A 19,996-nucleotide genomic window follows, 5' to 3' on the forward strand; every position below is an offset into this window, starting at 1 on the left:
ATCCTTCCTTCCTTCCTCCCTTCCTCTCTCTCTCTCTCTCTCTTTCTTTCTTTCTTTCTTGAGTTTCGCTCTTCTTGCCCTAGCTGGAGTGCAATGATGCAATCTCAGCTCACTGCAATCTCCGCCTCCCGGGTTCAAGCGATTCTCCAGCCTCAGCCTCCCAAGTAGCTGGGATTACAGGCACGTGTCACCATGCCTGGCTAATTTTTTGTATTTTTTGTAGAAATGGGGTTTCACCATGTTAGCCAGGCTGGTTTCAAACTCCTGACCTCAGGTGATCTGCCCACCTCGGCCTCCCAAAGTACTGGGATTACAGGCATAAGCCACTGTGCCCGGCCAATATGTTTCTTATTTGTAGAGTGGTTCATGACTATTTTCATGTCCAGAAGGAAAGTGACATAACTTGGTGTTAGAAGTATGGGATTTGAGGCCGGGCGCGGTGGCTCAAGCCTGTAATCCCAGCACTTTGGGAGGCCGAGACGGGCGGATCACGAGGTCAGGAGATCGAGACCATCCTGGCTAACACGGTGAAACCCCGTCTCTACTAAAAAATAAAAAATAAAAATAAAAAAAAAAAGAAGTATGGGATTTGAGTCCATGGCCCAGGTTCAAATCCAGCTCCATTTCTCAGTTTTCCTATTTTTAATGTAACATTTCCTGGGAGGCTATGCTAGTATGTCTATTTCAGCACTATTTTCTCTCCCAATGTGATGTAAACAAAGATTTTGTATTGTTTGTTTTTTGTTTTTTTTTAATTTACTGACATACCACTTGGTGGCTAAAGCATTTGTGTTTCATAACTCAAACAGTTATGCATACCTAAATATGACTTGTATAAACTGAATAATAAATGTCATGAAGAGTTCAAATACTACAAGTAAATCAAAAGCAAAAATATTTCTAATTCTTTAGCATTTGGTAAAATCTTTTAACAATACTAGCTTTGAAAAAATGACTCCTGCCTCAGCATCCCGAGTAGCTGGGATTACAGGCACGCACCACCAGGCCAAGCTAAGTTTTGTATTTTCAGTATAGACAAGGTTTCACTGGCCAGGATCTCAAACTCCTGACCTCAGGTGATCCACCTGCCTCGGCCTCCCAAAGTGCTGAGATTACAGGCATGAGCCACCGTGCCCAGCCAAAAACTTTTTTCTTGTTTATTTTCCCTACTGTAGCTACCTCTGAAGATTAACTTGCAATTTCACAGAAAATCAGGATGTTTTGTGTTAAGGTTGGGCACTGTGGTGCATGCCTGTAATTCCAGCACTGTGAGAGGCCAAGGAAGGTGGATCACTTGAACACAGGAGTTCGAGACCAGCCTGGGCAACATGGCAAAAGCCTGTCTCTACAAAAAAAAAAAAAAGAAAAAAGAAAAAAAAAAAATTGCCAGGCATGGTGGCACATTCCTGTGGTCCCAGCTACTTGGGAGGCAGAGGTGGGAGAATCACTTGAGCCTGGGAGGTCAAAGCTATAGTGTGGTAAGATCACACCACTGGCCGGGCGCGGTGGCTCAAGCCTGTAATCCCAGCACTTTGGGAGGCCGAGACGGGCGGATCACAAGGTCAGGAGATCGAGACCATCCTGGCTAACACAGTGAAACCCCGTCTCTACTAAAAAATGCAAAAAAAACTAGCCGGGTGGGTTGGCGGGCACCTGTAGTCCCAGCTACTCGAGAGGCTGAGGTAGGAGAATGGCGTGAACCCAGGAGGCGGAGCTTGCAGTGAGCTGAGATCCGGCCACTGCACCCCAGCCTGGGCGACAGAGCGAGACTCCGTCTCAAAAAAAAAAAAAAAAGATCACACCACTATACTGCAGCCTTGGGCGACAGAGTGAGACTCCCTCTCTCCCCCAAAGAAAAAGGAAAAAGGAAAAATGACGCTTTCTGTTAAGAAGCTCTTCCAGATGATGGGGTTGTAGAAGATAGATTTTATTCTCCATATTAGAATTTTTGGAGTTAGGTTTTTATAGTGTCTAAGCCCTTTAGGAAAAATTTTAAGATATTTTGTTTAATTAAAAAAGTAATTGCACTTGTTAGAAAGGAAGGAAAAAAAAAAAAAAGAAGGAAGGAGGAGGGAAGGGCTTCAATCCCTGCAAAGCTGTTTCGCAATGACTGTGAGATTAAGAATTATTTTGCTTATTTTAAATGAGAAAATAGAAACTTAGAAAACAAAAGTGGTCAGGCACAGTGGCTTATGCTTATATTCCCAGAAATTTAGGAGGCCAAGGTGAGAAGACTGCTTGAGGCCATGAGTTCAAAACCAGGTTAGTCAACATAGCGAGATGCCCCCGATCTCTACCAAAAAAAAAAAAAATTAGCCAGGCATGGTGGCCCATGCCTATAGTCTTAGCTGTCTGGGAGGGTAAGGCAGGAGGATGGTCTGGGTGTAGTTATTCAGGCTGCAGTGAGCTATGATTGTGCAACTGCACTCCAGCCTGGGCAAGAGAATGAGACCCTGTCTCTTAAAAAAATAAAAAATAAAAAGTCACCTAAAATTACACATGTTAGTATAATGGTAGACTTGGAATACCAATCTAAGTGGCTGCCAAGTTGTGGGCTTAAGCTCTAAGATGTAAGAGGGAGCTTTAAATTATTTATTAAAGTCACACATTTTGTAATGGAACAAAATATAGTCTTGTGAACTGCAACTAAAAAATTGGAGGCTATTTTCTGGGACACAGACTTATAACTTCTCTACGAGGCACATCAGCATAGTGATCATTATAGTTTAGCCAGAGACCTGTGTACTTCTCTGTCTATGACTCACACTTAATTCAACAAAGTTTGGATTCGATCCCTTTCAACTTTCCTTCCCTCCCTTTTAAGGAAACGTAAACATTATTGTTTTAACACTTTTTTCTTTTTTAAAAACCTTCTGTGTGTGTGTGTGTGTGTATATATATATATATATATATATATATATTTATGAAATGAGGTTTCGAGATGTTCCCAGGCTGATCTCAAAACCCTCAGCTCAAGCGATCCTGCCACCTTGGCCTCCCAAAGTGCTGGGATTACAGGCATGAGCCATCTCACCTGGCAGCTTTAACCGCTTTTTAAAAAGAAAAAGTATCTACATAAAACAGCTCTTCTAGCCAGGCACGGTGTCTTACACTTGTAATCCCAGCACTTTGGGAGCCGAGGTGGGCAGATCACGAGGTCAGAAGTTTGAGACCAGCCTGGCCAACATGGTAAAACCTCATCTCTACTAAAGATACAAAAAATTAGCCAGGCGAGGTGGCACACACCTGTAATCCCAGCTACTCAGGAGGCTGAGGCAGGAGAATTGCCTGAACCCGGGAGGCAGAGGTTGCAGTGAGCCAAGATCACACCATTGCACTCCAGCCTGGGCGACAGGGTGAGACTCTGTCTCAATTAAACACACACACACACACACACACACACACACACACACACACAGCTCTTCCTTTTCCTTTTGTTTAGCACCATATTTAAGTAGAATATTTCAATCTATTCTAAAAATAATTGCATCAAAAAAGCTTGATTTTTTTTTCTTTCAAAAATTACTTTCAAATAGAAAATACATTTTGATACTTTAAAAAATGCTCAAAATGATACAGAGCAAAATGGTACACAAATATCCTCCCTCTGTAATCTTACTTCCGCCCTCAGAGAGAAACAGAAAAATTTTTTAGAATTTATAAACAATTGGTATGTATTTATGTTAACAAAATATGTTTTATGTGTATTTTACACTACGTTTACCACATCAGTCACTGTTCAATGTGCTTTCACTCATGAAAATTCATTTAGTACTCAACAAATCTAAGAAGTAAGTTGAACTATTTTTGCCCCATCCCTTCTTTTTTTTAACTAGATGAGAAAGGCAGAAAAAGATAACCTGCTAAGGTCACACAAGGTAGAAGATGACAGAGCATGGATTTGAACTCCTGGAAGCCTGGTTTAAAGTTAAGCCTTCACCACCACTCTTTATTTTCTTCCTCTAACCTGCACAAATACACAGACACACATATGTGTATGCACACATATATACACAAACGTACATATTTCAGACTACCTGTAAAAAGTCTGTCATATGTCCTTCCAGAACTTTACATATATATATGGACAGGAAGAGGAAGAGTAATCTGCTAAATCTAGATTGAACAGACACAGAGCAAGGCTACAAAGCATCTTAGAATGTAACAGGCATGAAAAATATTCCTTGGCTGAAAAACTAGATAATTGATAAATTTGGAACAGTCTCAGTGAAGGAGTATGGGTGAAAGCCAGATTGCTTCTGACCTCTTTTTGTAGGGAAGAACATAATTCTTAAGAGCAATTGGTCCAGAAGAATAATTAAATGAATCACATTGCTTCAGGTTAATTAGCATCTAGCAGGTGGGCCCCTCCTGTTAAATTACACTGTACCCTATGAGGTGTGGTCAGCCCTGCAGGAGGATTCAGTGCCATATTGATGGGGTTCTCATCTTTTTTTTTTTTTTTTTTTTTTGAGACAAAGTCTTGCTCTGTCACCCAGGCTGGAGTGCAGATGGTGCCATCTTGGCCGGGCGCAGTGGCTCACGCCTGTAATCCCAGCACTTTGGGAGGCCCAGGCGGGTGGATCACAAGGTCAGGAGTTCAAGACCAGCCTGGCCAACACGGTAAAACCTCCGTCTCTACTGAAAAAAAAAAAACAAAACAAACAAACAAAAACCTGGGCATGGTGGCATATGCCTGTAATCCCAGCTGCTCGGGAGGCTGTGAAGCAGGAGAACCATTTGAACCCGGGAGGCAGAGGTTGCAGTGAGCTGAGATCGCATCATTGCACTCCAACCTAGCAACAGGGCGAGACTCTGTCTCAAAAACAAAACAACCACAACAACAAAAACAAAAAACAAAAGCAGTGGCGCCATCTAGGTTCACTGCAACCTCTGCCTCCCGGATTCAAGTGATTCTCCTGCCTCAGGCTCCCCAGTAGCTGGGAGTACAGGCGCCCACCACCGCGCCCAGCCAATTTTTGTATTTTTAGTAGAAACGGGGTTTCATCATGTTGGCCACGCTGGTCTCGAACTCCTGATCTCAGGTGATCCGCCTGCCTTGGCCTCCCAAAGTGCTAGGGTTACAGGCATGAGCCACCACGCCCAGCTGATAGGGTTTCTTTCTATCTTAAGTAATTTTTTTTTTTTTTTTTGAGACAGAGTCTCTCTGTCACCCAGGCTAGAGTGCAGTGGCGCCATAGCAGCTCATTGTAAACTCTGCCTCCTGGGTTCAAGTGATTCTCCTGCTTCAGTCTCCTGAGTGAGTAGCTGGGATTACAGGCACCAACCACCAGGCCTGGCTAATTTTTGTATTTTTAGTAGAGATAGGATTTCACCATGTTGGTCAGGCTGGTCTGGAACTTCTGACCTCAAGTGATTTGGCCTCCCAAAGTGCTGGGATTATAGGCGGGAGCCACCATGCCTGGCCTCTTGAGTGATGTTTTTGTTTTTTGGTTTTTTTTTTAGTTTTACTTTATGTTCCAGGATACATAAGTAGAAGGTACAGGTTTGTTACATAGGTATACATGTGCCATGGTGGTTTGCTGCACCTATCAACCCATCATCTGGGTTTTAAGACCAGCATGCATTAGGTATTTGACCTAATGCTATTCCTCCCCACACCCCCTACCCCCCAACAGACCCTGATGTGTGTTGTTTCCCCCCCTTTGTCCATGTGTTCTCACTGTTCAACTCCCACTTATGAGTGAGAACACACACAGCGTTTGGTTTTCCATTCCTGTGTTAGTTTGCTGAGAATGATGGCTTCCAGCTTCATCCATGTCCCTGCAAAGGACATGATCTCATTCATTTTTATGGCTGCATAGTATTCCATGGTGTATATGTGCCACATTTTCTTTATCTAGTCTGTCATTGACTGGCATTTGGGTTGGTTCCAAGTCTTTGCTATTGTAAATACCAAGTCTTTGCTATTGTGAATAGTGCTGCAATAAACATACGTGTGCATGTGTCTTTATAGCAGCATAATTTATAATCCTTTGGGTATATACCCAGTAATGGGATGGCTGGGTCATATGGTACATCTAGTTCTAGATCCTTGAGGAATCGCCATACTGTTTTCCATAATGGTTGAACTAGTTTACAATCCCACCAACAGTGTAAAAGTGTTCCTATTTCTCCACATCCTCTCCAGCACCTGTTGTTTCCTGACTTTTCATGTTCTCACTCATAGGTGGGAACTGAACAATGAGAACACTTGGACTCAGGAAGGGGAACATCACACACCGGGGCCTATCATGGGGAGGGGGGAGGGGGGGAGGGATTGCATTGGGAGTTATACCTGATGTAAATGATGAGTTGATGGGTGCAGCACACCAACATGGCACAAGTATACATATGTAACAAACCTGCACGTTATGCACATGTACCCTACAACTTAAAGTATAATAATAATAAATAAATTTTAAAAAAAAGTAAATAGTGCTGCAATAAACATATGTATGTGTCTATAGTAGAATGATTTATAATCTTTTAAGTATCTTAATTTGTTTTTTGAGACGGGGTCTCACTCTGTCACCCAGGCTGGAGTGCAGTGGCGTGATCTCGGCTCACTGCAAGCTTCGCCTCCCGGTTTCACTCCATTCTTCTGACTCAGCCTCCCGAGTAGCTGGGACTACAGGTGCCCACCACCACACCTGGCTAATTTTTTGTATTTTTAGTACAGATGAGGTTTCACCGTGTTAGCCAGGATGGTCTTGATCTCCTAACCTCATGATCTGCCCACCTCGGCCTCTCAAAGTGCTGGGATTACACGCATGAGCACCGTGCTCAGCAATCTTAAGTAATTGGTAACGCCATGTACTGTGACGGGGAAAGAAATCACCATGCCCGGGTGCACAGTTTCGGTTTAAATACTATAATATACATGTTGGGCATGGTGGCTCACATCTGTAAGTAATCCCAGCACTTTGGGAACCTGAGGCGGGTGGATTGCTTGAGCCCAGGTGTTCGAGATCAGCCTGTCCAACACAGTGAAACACCCGTCTGTACTGAAAACACAAAAAATTAGCTGGGCATGATGGTGTGGGCCTGTAATCCCAGCTACTTGGGAAGCTGAGGTGGAAGAATCACTTGAACCCAGGAGGCTGAACCCAGGAGGCAGAGGTTGCAGTGAGCGAAGATGGCGCCACTGCACTCCAGCCTGGGCATAAATACATACATACATACATACATACATACATACCATGCACCCACCCCACCACAAAGTAATATGGGGGAAGCTGCTGCTACTGGTATTTCTTTTTCTTTCTTTTTCAGGAGCCACTGGAATTTCAAAAGTTTAGGAACCAGACTTCATCTGTTGATTGTCTAGGTCACACCTCTATTTAACTGCCCACCACACACCCTTTCTAGGATCTATTAAAGGCATCAACAGGTCTTTTTCCCGAATTGTAAAGTCATTATTTCGCAATTCAAATTATTATTACGTCATGTTTAAAATGCTTGACCGGCTTTCCTTTGCATTTGATAAAAGCAAAAATCCTCAACTTTGCCTAAAGGGCCTTGCAGCATTCATTCTCGCCCATCTCATCAGCCTCACAAAAGCTATTTTCCATCTTTTCTACTTCTTACACCTCCCTACGTTTTAGTGCCAGCCAAATGGCCTCTTTCAGTTCCTCTTGTACCAAGTTTTTAAAAATCATCATCTGTAGAGGCAAGGCCTGGCTATGTTACCCAGGATTGTCCTGAACTCCTGCCCTCAAGTGATCCTCCCACCTCTGCCTCAGAAGGTGCTTGGATTACAGGTGTGAGCCACCATGCTAAATTCTTTAAAGTTGAGAGGCTCCATATTAGCTCTTCCTTCAGCCTTGAACTCTAACGGTGGAACTGATCTAACAAATGCATCTTCATCCCTCAAATTCTGCCTGACGTCACTTCCTTAGGTGAACCTGAGTTCATAGGGTGGGGCACAATACCACAGGGCACGCTAGATGTACCCACTCATCCACTGAGATGCAAACTAATCCAAAGGGGAGTTTGTTCCTCTTTCAAGGGTAAAGGATGCTCAAGGACTCCACCCTGTGACCCCAGGCTATGGGAAGCAGTTGACCCTGCAAAGCTCTCCACTCTCTCACCATCTGGGAGGGGATGCTGTGCTGGTGAAGCTTTTAAAATCAACTTGCAGACTTACTTGGACCCTCAAGTTTGATCAAAAATGATACGACTTACTTGGACCCTCAAGTTTGATAAAAAATTATAAGAATCTGAAAAGATCTGCCGGGTGCAGTGGCTCATGCCTGTAATCCCAGCACTTTGGGAGGCCGAGGAGGGCAGATCACGAGGTCAGGAGATCGAGACCATCCTGGCTAACACAGTGAAACCCCTTCTCTACTAAAAATGCAAAAAAAATGGCCTGGTGTGGTGGCGGGCGCCTGTAGTCCCAGCTGCTTGGGAGGCTGAGGCAGGAGAATGGCGTGAACCCGGGAGGCGGAGCTTGCAGTGAGCCGAGATCGCGCCACTGCACTCCAGCCTGGGTGACAGAGCTACACTCGTCTCAAAAAAAAAAAAAAAATCTGAAAAGATAGCCAGGGGAATTAAATGTTAGTTGGGGTCAACTGGGCCCTCATCACAGAGGAGGGCGCCCCCAGCTCTCATAGTCTTCACACGGTCCCTGCACCCAGGGTCACAGAGCATGCGCAGAGCCTTCCCACCCACTTCCGGGGAAACCGCCAATCACCGCGCAGGCTAAGCCCCAGGCAGGAAGCCGCGAACTTGGTGGGATTGGGGTTTGAGTACTTCCTCGCCGGCTAGGTGGCTCCTGTCTATCCTGTGGCCAGGGTTACCGATCTGTGTGCTTCAGGTGAGCTGAGAAAGCCGGAGGAAAGGCCCAGAAGGGTCTCGACAGGAGGCTTAACTGGGCAGGGGCTTCCTGAACATTCTCTGTGCCCAGACCTCCGAGTCGCTGCCTGCCCACGACTGGATCTCCTTATTCTCTGGCGAGGCTTTTGTGAGAAATTCAAGATTGTAGCGTTAGAATGGGGGTGGTGGGCCTGCATCAATCAAGCTTTCAATGTTACGATCCAAGTTAGGGTTTATGAAGTGGCCATGTTTCTTCAAAGAGTTAATGTACGTGTTTGGGAGTGGGGTTTGGGGAGTTAAGGGAGTGAAGTGGTAGCTGCCAGTTGAGAACCCACCAGCCTACATCGCCTGCACCCTTGACCTATGTAAGCATCCGTTAATCCTCACAAGGGTCTTACAGGTACGAATTATTACTTCTACTTTGTAGATGAAGCGCATTAGGTGCAGGCATGTTAACAATCAGCCAGTATGATGACGGTTGAAACTGAGAGCTTGGAATCTACCACAGGTTTTATTTATTCCTTAAACAAGCTAGAGACATATTCCCACCAATAAGCTTGCTGCCTGATGAGGGATTTTTACACTTTAGGTAAAGAATTGCAGAGTAGCTGTAAAATCACATTATAACGGTGATATATGACATGATGGGGAGCTAGGCAAAAAACTCGAACTAGATCTTAATGGATCTTTTTGCTTTGTTTTCCTTAAAGCGTAGGTTCACAAAGTACAGTTCGCAGGCCAGCGTCATCATCTGGGAACTTAGGAAAAAAACAGCCCTACTGAATCAGAAGCTGGAGATGTGGCCCAAGCAATCTTATACCAAGACCTCCACGTTATTATAATGCAAGGTAAGATTTGAGAACTGCCTCCATAAAGTAATAAAAGACCAGTGGAATGTTTTCACTTGGAAGATGAAAGGATTCTATTTGTATTTGAGAAGATCAATTTAGCTACAGACTTAAGAAATTGGAGGCACCATTGTGTATCTAGGAGAGAGACATAAGTGGTTTAAACGAGCGTGGTGACCAAGCCTGCAGAGCTGTTGTGTTCACTTAATGTCCTGATTTTAAATAGTAGAGAAGACTGATTTGTGTGTATGCTTGGGGAAAGGAGGGCACAATGATACCTGGAGTGAATACCTGTCGTGTCCTTTGCCCCGTGCTAGAGTCCTTTTTTATACATGTTTTCTTAAAAATATATTTTTTCTTCTGATTTGACAATTTTTTGTAATGATGCTCTGCAGTTTACTAACTGTTGCCATTGGGCAAGATTCTTAAAATTTCTTCAGCCTCAGTTTTTTCCAGTCTCTGAGTGTTTCACACGTCCGTGTGAAGAGATCACCAAACAGGCTTTGTGTGAGCAACATGGCTGTTTATTTCACCTAGGTGCAGGTGGGCTGAGTCCGAAAAAGGAGTCAGCAAAGGTAATGGGATTATCATGAGTTCTTATAGGTTTTGGTATAGGCGGTGGAGTTAAGAGCAATGTTCTGGGGGAGGGGGTGGATCTCACAAAGTACATTCTCAAGGGTGGGGAGAATTACAAAGAAACTTCTCAAGGGTGGGGGAGATTATAAAGAACATTGATCAGTTAGGGTAGGGTAGAAACAAATCACAATGGTGGAATGTCATCAGTTAAGCACTATTTTCACTTCTGTGGCTCTTCAGTTGCTTCAGGCCATGTGGATGTATACGTGCAGGTTACTGGGGATATGATGGCTTAGGTTGGGCTCAGAGGCCTGACACTGAACACCCTATGCAACCTCACCCCTATTCCCATGCACTTTCTGTCTTTCTTGCTCTGCTCAAAAGTACCCATTTGAAAGTATTTAGCAGGCCAGGCGCGGTGGCTCAGACCTGTAATCCCAGCACTTTGGGAGGCCGAGGTGGGTAGATCACCTGAGGCCAGGAGTTCAAGACTAGCCTGGCCAACATGGCGAAACCTTTCCACCTCTACTAGAAATACAAAATTTAGCCAGGTGTAGTGGCACATGCCTGTAATCCCAGCTACTCGGGAGGCTGAGGCAGGAGAATCACTTGAATCCAGGAGGTGGAGGTTACAGTGAGGCAAGATCGTGCCACTACCCCTCAGCCTGGAAGACAGAGTGGGACTCCGTGTGGGGAAAAAAAAAAAGTGTTAAGAATTGGGAGGTACCATATCCTCGCTTAGTGTGGGATGGTGGGAAGAGCGGTTTATAAGAGACGGTATTCTTTATTTTCTTTCTTTCTCCTCTCTTTTATTCTTTTCCTTTCCTTTCCTTTTTCCTTTTTTTTTTTTTTCCTTTCCTTTCCCCTTTCTTTCCCCTTCCCCTTCCCCTTCGCTTTCGTTGAGATGAGATTTTGCCATTTTGCTCAGACTGGCCTCGAACTCCTGGGCTCAAGGGATCTGCCCACCTTGCCTCCCAAAGTTTTGGGATGACAATTGTGAGCCACCATGCCCGGTCATTGTCCTTATTTTCTGTAGTTCTGTGTTCAAATTTTTCACAAGTTAAATGTACTCTAATCCTTGGATATACACAGGGTATTGGTTCCAGGGCACCCTGAAGATACCAAAATCCATGAATGCTCAAGACCAATGGATGCAGATTCTGCATCCCAGGAATACTGTATTTTCAATTGTATTCACAGTCAATTGTGTTAGTGGATACTGAACTTGCTGATACAGAGGGCTGACTATTTAAAGTAAAGGATGTATTTTAAAATCCTGAAATTTCTGTCTTACTCCAGAATTAGTCTAGGAAAATTTTTGAAGCACACCACTACTACAGTGAACCTGTTGGAAGTTACTGCCTTTATCAATCATTTGAAGATTAGCAACCTTATAAGACATAACAACTTTTAGGTTAAATATTAATGTGCTTTGGGTTTTTTTTTTTAAACAGAATCTTGCTCTGTTGCCCAGGTTGGAGTGCAGTGACATGATCTCAGCTCACTGCAACCTCCACGTCCTGGGTTCAAGTGATTCTCCTGTCTCAGACTTCCAAGTACCTGGGATTACAGGTGTATGCCACCACACCCATACCCAGCTAATTTTTGTATTTTCAGTAGAAACAGGGTTTTACCATGAGGCCAGGCTGGTCTCGAACTCCTGACCTCAAGTGATCTGCTGCCTTGTCCTCCAAAAGTGCTGGGCTTACAGGTGTGAGCCAACGTGCCTGGCCAAATGTGCTTTATATGCAAGTAAATATACGTATCTCTCTATATATATGTATTTCATGTAATAAAATATAACATGGGATAATAGAATTATATGGATTCACCTAAATTTGTATGTGCTCTTGAGATTTTCTGAGATTGTCTTATAATACTTTTTATTTATTTTTATTTTTGAGACAGTTTTACTCTTGTCATCCAGGCTGGAGTGCAGTGGCATGATCTCAGCTCACTGCAACCTCCGCCTCCCAGGTTGAAGTGATTCTCCTGCCTCAGCCTCCTGAGTAGCTGGGATTACAGGCACCTGCCACCATGCCCAGCTGATTTTTGTATTTTTAGTAGAGACAGGGCTTCACCATGTTGGCCAGGCTAGTCTCGAACTCCTGACCTCAGGTGATCCACCTGCCTGGGCCTCCCAAAGTGCTGGGATTACCGGTGTGAGCCACCGTGCCCAGCCTATAATACTTTTTACTGTATATGTATTAAATGCCAAGTACTGTGGCAGGTGTCTTAATTTATTCATTTATGCTTAAAACATAATATAGTATTTTTTCCTACTTTCTGAGAAGTGAAACTCAGAGAAATTAACTTGACCAAGTACATGTAACTAGTTAAGTGTTACCATTGGATGAATACCCAATTCTGTTAGGTATTGCTATCTGTCAATTTGTATTTTTTCTTTTTTCACCGTTGTAGTGTTGGATCAATAAGCCCATTTTAACCCGTTAAAATATTTGGGATATGTTGGCCAGGCACGGTGGCTCACACCTGTGATCCCAGCACTTTGGGAGGCCAAGGTGGGTGGATCACCAGAGATCAGGAATTTGAGACCAGCCTGACCAACATGGTGAAACTCCATCTCTACTAAATAGAAAAATTAGCCAGGCACGGTGGTGCATGCCTGTAATCCCAGCTACTTGGGAGCCTGAGGCAGGAGAATCACTTGAACCTGGGAGGCAGAGGCTACACTGTGCCAAGATTGCGCCATTGTACTCCAGCCTGCGTGACAAGAGTGAAAAACTCCAGCTAAAAAAAAAAAAAAATTGGGGTAAGTTATTAAATATGAACAACTGAACATATCAAATATGAAAAATGTAAGGTGATTTGATATGTAGAGAGATGCATAGGATGATGTGGCAGTGTAAAGAAGGAGCACTACAACTTAGTAATTGAGTATCATGCCAGTGGTTATGCCAATTAGCATAATGTTGAATAAGCGTGTTCAAATTCTTGTAGACTCTGCTTTTACAGCTCTAATTGAGGATAATAGCTCCTAACTTATGGAGTTGTTCTGATGGTTTAGTTGTTGAACAACTTATGGAGTTGTTCTGATGGTTTAGTTGAACCTGTGACTATGTGGAAGATCCTAGATCCTTAGCATAGTGCCTGACATATAATAAATTATCTTAGAGAACATTTCTCTTGGGCTGAGTCTCTAGAAGGACCAAAACTTAGTCCTAGGAAAGAAGTGAGGGTGGGGTAATCTATGCAGCAAGTGGTTTGTGAAGAGGGAAAGCGTGGCACCTAGGTTGGTTGGTTGGATGATTTTGGCCCAGTACTTTAGGGGACTGTAGCCAGATGAAGATAATGAAATATGAAGGGCTCTGAATGGTGAGCTAAGGTGAAAAATGTCCTGACTTATGGGGAGTTATGAACAGATTGAGGGCTTAACAAGTTTCCAGAAGCTGCCATTAACATGCCAAGTCAGTAAAACTGAAAGCTGGCCAGATTTCAAGGTCTGGGGAAGATATCCACTTCTTCCCCAGACCTAGTGGGTCATGAGCTCTAGAGAGCTAGGCCTTGCTAAACTAAAATAATTATCTTACCTACCATCTTTGTTCAAGGCTCAGTGGAATTTGTGGTGGCCCTGGCTGACCTCTGAGCAGAGGCTAGCTGTCCCATCTGTCTGGACTACTTGAAAGACCCAGTGACCATCAGCTGCGGGCATAACTTCTGTCTCTCTCCTACATCATTATGTCCTGGAAGATCTAGGTGATAGTTTCCCCTGCCCCTTTTGCCACTTTTGCTGTCCAGAAAGGAAATTTGTAAGCAATCCCCAGCTGGGTAGTTTGACTGAACTTGCTAAGCAACTCCAGATAAGAAGCAAGAGGAAGAGGCAGGAAGAGAAGCATGTGTGTAAGAAGCATAATCAGCTTTTGACTTTCTTCTGTCAGAAAGACCTAGAGCTTTTATGTCCAAGGTGCAGTTTCTCCACTGATCACCAGCATCACTGTGTTTGGCCCATAAAGAAGGCTGCCTCGTATCATAGGAAGAAACTGGAGGAATATAATGCACCGTGGAAGGAGAGAGTGGAACTAATTGAAAAAGTCGTAACTATGCAAACCAGAAAATCACTGGAACTGAAGAAACAGGTAAAACATAGGGCAGAAGAAGTCAAGTCTGAATTTGAGCAACTTAGGTTATTTCTGCAAAATCAGCAAGAGACTGTTCTTAGGCAATTACAAGATGAAGAGATGGATATTTTAGCACAACTAAATGAAAGCCTAACAAAATTTTCAGATTATACCTCCTCATTAAAATATCTACTCAAGGAGATAGAGAGCATACATGTGAAGTCAGAACTGGAATTACTGGCTAATGTTAAGGATATCTATCACAGATATAAAAATTTAAAATTCCCTGAACCTTTTTCATTCAAATTAAAAGAATATGGTTACCATCTGCCTCCACAATATTCTGGCCTAAACAAAATCATCAAGCGATTTCAAGTAGATGTAATTCTAGATCCTGAAACAGCACATCGTAAACTTATAGTCTCAGAAGACAGAAAAACTGTGCGGTATGGAAATACAACACAAAACTTACCTCGTAACCCGAGAAGATTTTATCTCCTCCCAGCTGTTCTGGGCTCTAAGGGATATAGCTGTGGCAGGCAGTACTGGGAAGTAGAAGTGAAAGACAAGCCTGAATGGATTCTTGGTGTCTGTAATGACTCTCTTCCCAGAAGGAGGAAGAGTCAACCAATTTTAGTACAGGATGGACTATGGGGAATTTGGCGATCTAGTCAGAATAATTATATTGTATTGGGCCATAAGGAAATTATTCTGCTGCCCAAAGTAACACCTAGTAAGATTGGCATTTTTTTAGACTATGAAATGAATGAGGTTTCCTTTTATAATTTGAATGATAGATCTCTTCTCTATACTTTTAATGATGATTTTACAGGAATACTTTGGCCTTATTTTTATACTGGAACTGACTCAGGACCTCTTAAAATTTCTACAGTAACAGATTCTGAATGAAGAACTATTAAAAGACTGTCATTTTGTTTCAACTATTAGACATAACTGAGCCAGTGAATCTAGTTTTGGCCATTCTGTAATTTGTCCAGTTTTCCCCACAAAAAAACAGAATCGTTTATATCTCAGTTTCAGCAACTTCTAAAAATATGTGATTATAGGACCTACTTTATAATAAATTATGGAGTCGGCCGGGTGTGGTAGCTCAAGCCTGTAATCCCAGCACTTTGGAAGGCCGAGGCGGGTGGATCACCTGAGGTTGGGAGTTCAAGACCAGCCTGATCAATATGGAAAAATTCCATCTCTACTAAAAATACTACATTAGCTGGGCGTGGCGGCGCACGCCTGTAATGCCAGCTACTCAGGAGGCTGAGGCAGGAGAATCACTTGAACCCGGGAGGCGGAGGTTGCAGTGAGCCGAGATTGCACCATTGCACTCTAGCCTGTAGCCTGGGCAACAAGAGGGAAACTCCCTCTCAAGAAAAAAAAAAAAAAAATTACGGGGTCAATGACAAACTACCTTAAAAATTCTAAGACAAAATACTTGAAAAATGTATTGCTGAAGGAATGTGTTATATAAGAAAACTATTACTCCTATAATTGCCAGTAGAAGCCCAATAATGTTTTTTCTGTGTTGCCTATGTATTTTTCCTTTAAGTTTTTTTTTTTTTTTTTTGAGATGGAGTCTCGCTCTGTCACGTAGACTGGAGTGCAGTGGTACGATCTCGGCTCACTGCAACCTCTGCCTCCTGGCTTCAAGTGATTCTCCTGCCTCAGCCTCCTGAGTAGCTGGGATTACAGGCATGCACCACCATGCCTGGCTAATTTTGAATTTTTAGTAGAGACGTGGTTTCTCCATGTTGGTCAGGCTGGTCTCGAACTCCCGAGCTCAGGTGATCCACCTGCCTCGGCCTCTCAAAGTGCTGGGATTACAGGCATGAGCCACTGCGCCTGGCCAAGATTAAGTCTTTATTAAAGGCATTCATCATTACTCTTGGACTACCTGATATGTAAAGATAGCCACTGTCAACTTTTTTTTTTTTTTTTAATTAAAATTTTATTTTTCTTTTCTTCTATATTGCCCAGGCTGCTCTTGAACTTACGGCCTCACGCAGTAAATCCTGCTTCAGCCTCCCAAAGCACTGGGATTACAGGCATTAACCACCATGCCTAGTGCCACTTTTCCCTTTCATCTATTTACCTCAGTATTCCTAAGTAACTTTTTTATTCTGTGCGTCTTTGTCAGTACTGCCTTAGTCCTGTAGAAACTGAGATGTCGGTCGGGTGTGTTGGCTCACGCCTGTAATCCTAACACTTTGGGAGGCGAAGGTGGGCCGATCACCTGAGGTCAGGAGTTTGAGAGCATACTGGCCAAAATGGTGAAACCCTGTCTCTACTAAAAATACAAAAAAATTATTGAGAGGCCGAGGCGGGAGGATCACAAGGTCAGGAGATCAAGACCATCCTGGCTAACACAGTGAAACCCTGTCTCTACTAAAACTACAAAAAAAAAAATTAGCCAGGCATTGTGGCGGGCGCCTGTAGTCACACCTACTCGGGCGGCTGAGGCAGGAGAATGGTGTGAACCCCGGAGGCAGAGTTTGCAGTGAGCCGAGATTGCGCCATTGCACTCCAGCCTGGGTGACAGAGCAAGACTATCTCAAAAAAAAAAAAAAAAAAAAATTGTCGCATGTGGTGGCACATACCTGTAATCCCAGCTACTCAGGAGGCTGAGGCAGGAGAATCTCTTGAACCCGGGAGGCGGAGGTTGCAGTGAGCCGAGATTGGGCCATTGCACTCCAGCCTGGGTGACAAGAGCGAAACTCCATCTCAAAAACAAAGGAAAGAAAATGAGATGGCACTCTTAACATCCTCCTCTACCACACACATGTATACACACAACCAGTAGATAATCATCCGTTCCCTCCGGACAGAGTACCTTCTAGTGCTGTTCAGCTGTCCTTCACTTCACTTTGAGAACTGATCTCTAGGCTCAGAATCCATCTTAACTTAGTTCCATGTTTTCCTCCTTAGGTTTATTCTGTTAATTCAGAGATTAATATCGTTCAATAGATCACATATGTAACATGTGGAAAAACTTGTGTCAACAAAAAAGACTGGTGAGCTTTTGATGGGATTATGTTGTATCTTTTTAGATTAATGTGGAGAAAATTGACATCTTAACACGTCAGCTAGCAGATATAACTGAGACAATGAATCTAGTCTGTTCCATCAATTTTTATGTCATTAACTTGTCTGAAATGTGTAGTTTTCAATGTACATGTGTTTAGCATCCTTTGTCAGATTTGTCCTTAAGTATTTGATATTTTTATGTTGATTATTTCAATTCTAATTGTTCATTACTAGAATATAGAAATTGATTTTTGTGCATTAATCTTATTTCCCATTAGCTTGCTAAACTCACTTCTAGGAGCTCTTATGTAGATTCCATTGGATTTTCTGCAGAGGTAGTCATGTCATGGGCAAATAGAGACATCGATATTTCTTCCTGTGTAAGCTAGATCATTGATCATCCGTCTTTCTTTCTTTCTTTCTTTCTTTCTTTCTTTCTTTCTTTCTTTCTTTCTTTCTTTCTTTCTTTTCTTTCTTTTNTTTCTTTCTTTCTTTCTTTCTTTCTTTCTTTCTTTCTTTCTTTCTTTTCTTTCTTTTCTTTTCTTTCTTTTCTTTCTTTTCTTTCTTGAGATGGAGTCTCGCTCTGTTGCCTAGGCTTGAGTGCAATGGCCCTATCTTGGCTCACTGCAACCTCTGCCTCCCGGGTTCAAGCGATTCTCGTGCCTCAGCCTCCAGTGTAGCTGGGATTATAGGCTCCCACTACCACACCTGGCTAATTTTTGTGTTTTTAGTAGAGACGGAGTTTCACCATGTTGGCCAATCTGGTCTTGAACTCCTGACCTCAGGTGTTCTGCCCACCTCGGCCTCCCAAAGAGCTGGGATTACAGACGTGAGCCACTGCACCCAGCCCAAAAGCACAGTTTTTAAAAATCTAGGCTTATAGTTTCAATTATTGTTTACAAAATTTTTTTGATTTACAAATATTGCTTTATAACCATTCCTGCCAGCAAAAGTTCAGAAGCAGCCACTCTGAACTTTTCAGCTCCTTTATAGTCACCAAATCACATTCTAATAATACTTTTGGATTTTTTAGTTTGAAGCATTATGTCCCACTTTGGAAGATAAGAATTTGGAACAGCCTTCACCCAGTGGCCCTTCTAATAGAATTTATCATTTTTGTTTTAGAATATTTTCTCATATTTATTTTGATTATTTCAATACCATTGAAATAGAATTTATCATTTTTATTTTAAAATACGGTCTCACATTTATTTTGACTATTTGAATAACATTCATTTATCAGCCATGCATTGTGCAGTGATTGGCATTTTGTTTTTTCTATAACTGTTCCCTGTAGTAAATAATCTCATTGTCAGTATGCTTTGTTTTCCATGTTCTTAACCTTTTGTTTTTTCCATTTAAAGTCTTAACCAAAGCTTCTATATAAGATTACTTTATTTCTGCATCTTCTCAATTGTTTCTTTCTTGTTTTGCCCTTTTCTTTTCCTACTTGGCGAGATTTGACTTTCTTTTCAAGGATCTTTTTGCAGTCTTTGTCCAGATTTAGCCTAGTGATAACTACCTTACTGGCGTGAATGCCTACATGGACAGTTGTGCCATTAGCCTTTTCCCACTGCACCTGTTCAGTGTAGATGACGTATTTCTTCCTGTAAACCTGGACTGCTTTCCCAAGTTGCTGACCTTTATAGTGTCCTCGTACAACCTGAACTTCACCATCCTATTGGATGGGCATGGATCAAACGTCGTACTTCTGTCTCAGCAATTTGGAAAGAAAGGAAGACAAAGTCTTCCTGTGACTGGGAAGGTGCATTGAAATGCCTTTTGCGGTTCTTGCTTCTGTCAGAAGTCACAAAGGGACTGAACTTCATTTTGGCCGCTCCCACTTCAGTGATGGCGCAAAAGGAAAGAGCTCCATGTTCTTATTCTTAATTCATTCCCAAACTGTCCCCTGCACTTGTCTGATTTCCTGAATTCATTTAAAGGCTTCTGGCTTTACACCATTTTCATCTTGCAGAATACTCTCAAGGAGCCGTCTCATCTGCAACGCAGGCACATTGGTTCACTAAGCCAGCTGCTCAGGTATCTTGGAGATATTCTTGGCATCTCTTGAATTGTTTTACCTGTTTTTATGTTTTTCCATTTGGAAGTTGGTTTCTTGTTTAATTGGAGCACATCCTTCAGTAGCTTTCTAATAAGGCTCATGGGAAATAAAGTTTTTGAGACCTTTGTTTTTTGTTTTTTCTTTTTTTGAGACGGAGTCTCGATCTGTTGCCCAGGCTCCAGTGCAGTAGCGTGATCTTGGCTCACTGCAAGCTCCGCCTCCCGGGTTCATGCCATTCTCCTGCCTCATCCTCCCGAGTAGCTGGGACTACAGGCGCCTACCACCACGGCCCGCTAATTTTTTTGTATTTTTAGTACAGTCGGGGGTTCATCATGTTAGCCAGGATGGTCTCCATCTCCTGACCTTGTGATCCACCCACCTCGGCTTCCCAAAGTGCTGGGATTACAGGCGTGAGCCACCATGCCCGGCCTCTGAAAATGTCTTTAGTCTATCCTGATACTTAATCAGAAGTTTTGCTGGGTCTGGAATTATAGTTTTGAGACAATTTACTCTTACATATTTGTAACCTTTTAAATTGAGAAATATATAGTTATATCTGCAATGTATTATGAAAT

General features: G+C 42.8%; 2 pseudogenes across 1 annotated transcript; one reads left to right on the plus strand and one right to left on the minus strand.

The window, feature by feature from the left end:
* The first annotated feature begins 9,288 nt into the window (after positions 1–9,288).
* Positions 9,289–15,229, plus strand: LOC112624393 (annotated as a pseudogene). The gene is made up of 2 exons (XR_003119394.1): positions 9,289–9,325; positions 13,811–15,229. The product of XR_003119394.1 is annotated as a tripartite motif-containing protein 60-like (transcript).
* Positions 15,230–18,753: 3,524 nt separating this feature from the next.
* On the minus strand, positions 18,754–19,188 carry LOC112625071 (annotated as a pseudogene).
* Positions 19,189–19,996: the final 808 nt, after the last annotated feature.

This window comes from Theropithecus gelada, chromosome 5 (assembly GCF_003255815.1).
Source record: "Theropithecus gelada isolate Dixy chromosome 5, Tgel_1.0, whole genome shotgun sequence".
Classification (NCBI taxonomy): Eukaryota; Metazoa; Chordata; class Mammalia; order Primates; family Cercopithecidae; genus Theropithecus; species Theropithecus gelada.